Source organism: Lolium perenne, chromosome 3, assembly GCF_019359855.2.
Source record: "Lolium perenne isolate Kyuss_39 chromosome 3, Kyuss_2.0, whole genome shotgun sequence".
Taxonomy (NCBI): Eukaryota; Viridiplantae; Streptophyta; class Magnoliopsida; order Poales; family Poaceae; genus Lolium; species Lolium perenne.
This window is the reverse complement of record NC_067246.2, coordinates 318963065-318966149: the sequence shown is the minus strand read 5'-3', so window position 1 is coordinate 318966149 and position 3085 is coordinate 318963065. Positions and strand designations below refer to the sequence as shown.

The window sequence follows — 3085 nt, the reverse complement described above, 5'->3', positions numbered from 1 at the left end:
AATATGACAGGAGGTGAAGCAATCCTAAATATAGGTCTAATCCTTACTAACCTACCAACAATTGTGAGATTGAAAAGCGTGAGTTCAGCCTAGCAACATGAAGGTTGTGATTAGGGGAAAATTGAGTAGTTTATAATATTAGGGCGGTCCACTTATCAAATTTAGATGGGTAAATGGGTATGCGGGTATGGGTTCTACGATCTCATACCCATACCCACTCTACCCGGTGGGCATGATATTTTCCCATTTACGAACTCATGAGTATTATTACCCGTACTCCTGTTAGTTTTTTACCCAGCGGGTACGCGGGTCATGAGTACCCTATTCGCATCTTGTAGAAGAGGACCTCAATTGTCGGGCATCATATGGCAGAAGCAGCAGCTGTAGCTCAATCTGAGGACCTCACCGTCGTGGAGAGGCTCTGGGAGTCGGTCTTCCCCTTCCGGGTGCACACCCGAGCCACTCGGCGCAATATCTAGACCCGCCCCTGACCCCAGCTAGTTGCAGCTTTGAAGAAAATGGAGAACCTAGAGCGAGAACCTGACAGAGACTAAGGCCAAAGCAAACAGGAAGATGAGGTAATCCTAGTACAGCAATGTATTATCCTGTGACCAATGTCTTCTGCATTGGTCATACCTGCTTGCTTCTACCTGTATTCTGATGTTTGTCTCTGCTGAAGTGTCAAGTGAAGAATTTCCGTATTCTTTTATCTTCACACGATTGTAGAAATTAGGGGAGAGATTTGAACAGCAGGATAGTTGCAGAGATTAGCAGAGTAACATACTTGCAGATTAGCAGAGTAACATACTTGCAGATTCGTGCAAATTGTAGAACGTCTAATATTGTTTGATGGAGGACGCAAGATTTAATTTCAGAAGTTAGGACTCCGTTGGAGAAGAATTAAATTCATACGGGGGTTTTGTAAAACTTCATTTCTATTAGCCGTCCGACACTCTCCGTGGGATGGAGGGAGTAATTTTGTTTCATGTTGAATTGGTTGTGTACATAGGCTGTAGGGAAGCAGATATGTTGGATACTTCAGTTAAATGAAAAATTGTTGCCGAATTGTTTCATGTTGAATTGGTACCATTGAATGAATGAATACTACATGCTGAATTGTTTCATGTTGTGTTGGAAAATGCACCTTAACTGCAAATCGTTGATGGTAACTGCAATGTTTTCATTTGTTTGGTAGGTGTTGGAGCAACCGAGCGGATAGTCACTAGTGTTCTCCAAACAAGGGGATGAGGGTGACAAGTCTGGACCGAGGCTGCTTCGCTAGCTGTGTGTGCTTCAACCCTATCCCTGTTGTCTCTGGTGGAGTTTTCTGCCATCTGGATTACTCCGTGTCTGTGTCCTCTTCCCTGGAGCTGAAGATCTTGGTCCTGGATATCGCCGTACCTATGCTGCCCGGCCTTCAGGTTCGTAAGCAGAAGGGGCCAATATATAAGCTTGAGTACCTTCTGTTTGTGAGAGAACCTGTAGGATAGTATCAACACCTAACATTTTGACACACTGATGTGTCTGATAGCTGAATTCGTATCATGTGTAGGTTCTTGTTGTAGTTCAATTCCTTGAAGGAAAGCCTTATACCATATGGTGATGGTGGTATCCTATCCCATGCTGTTGCTCATGTTGCTTCTACAATCAAGGTGTGTTAGTGCAAGTAACTTTTTACAACTCAAAAAGAAATTACTCATGTCACAATTGTTTATGGGCTCCTTACCCTCCCCTAAGATTGGAGCTGATGTACCTGATGCTAGGGCCAGCTGTATGCAATATTCTTACTTATAATCAAATACCTTCTGCAATGGCAATTCCTCTAGGGAAAATCTTTCATTATATTCTCCTATTGTTATAAATAAGATTATCACTTGTCATACAGAGCAAAGTAGCAACTTAGACTTTATTCTGAAAAAGTGTATGTTGACAACTTAGCAAGATGACTAGCTAATCGTGTATTGAATATATCACTCTTATAAGGAAGTATACGTATCTTCTGCCTGGTTACATATGTACTGCTACCTTGTGTTATGTTTAGCTCAGATTATGCTGCTATAGTACTGAAACCAGAGTGCGGAGTAACTTGCTTAGCATTATATTGATAAACTGTTAGAAAGTTGGCCATTGCTTCCAGCTAGTGCAGTGCAAGTTTGAATAGGTTGCCTAGAACAGTTTAGCTCTGGCAAGGAATAGCTGAAACTGAACCCGAACCCTGCTTGCACTGCCATGATTTGTAAAGCGAGTTCACACTTTCCTGAAACTGAATACACAATGTGGATAGGAAATCATGTCATACTTGAGATAGAGATAGCCAAAGAGCCAGTGCTGTTCCTTGCCTTCTGTGTATTTGCTCTAGTGTGTGAGATCGATTGTTGGCATGGAGTCGTGATTAAATGGTTTACAGGTCGCATGTCTCGTGTGCGAGACATTTGTTTCATGTTATACACTTCATGGATATATGTGATGAGCGGTAGGGTTCCTTCCCCACCCATGGCCACCGGCGGCCCGTCCCCGGCGCCCTCCACGTCTGGGTCACGTTTCCTTTGTCTCGAGGAGGAAGAGGTGGCAGGGGAGGAGGCCCGGGAGCTTGCAGAGGACGTTGCATGACTAGGGTTAGATGAGGAGCCGTTGATCGCATCGTTGGACATGGATCCGGAGAGGGAGAAGGCGGAGGTGGAGGAGGAGTTCTGGGCGAGGATCGGCTTTCCCACGGTGGAATCCAGATCGTGGCCGAGATCACCGCCGGAGGTAAGGTTTTCGTTTTGCAGGTCGGAGCGCGCAAGGTCGGTATCACCGCCCCGTCCATGGCCGCCAAAGGGGTTCAAATGTGTGTTGTTTCAACCTCGCCGGTGGGCATGCGTTTGACGCGGAAGCCGGTGATCACGCCATGGAAGGGGCCTTTACCTCGGCGGCGCATCACGCCGGCGCCGGTCTTGGGCGAGTTCTTGGAGCGGGCGGTCATTCAGACGGTGTCGGCGGGTGAACGCCGGATTTGCTGCCGATCTCCTCGCGTCGGATGACGTTGGAGCCGAGCGGGAGTCACGGGCGTGGCTCTGGTGGATCCGATCATAGGAGGGCCATT

At 46.5% G+C, this 3085-nt stretch overlaps 1 long non-coding RNA gene across 1 annotated transcript; it reads left to right on the top strand.

Moving 5' to 3' along the window:
* The first annotated feature begins 413 nt into the window (after window positions 1-413).
* LOC127345607 (uncharacterized) lies at window positions 414-1882 on the top strand. The gene is made up of 2 exons (XR_011754353.1): window positions 414-578; window positions 1196-1882. It is a non-coding gene; the product is annotated as an uncharacterized lncRNA (long non-coding RNA).
* The last annotated feature ends 1203 nt before the right edge of the window (window positions 1883-3085 follow it).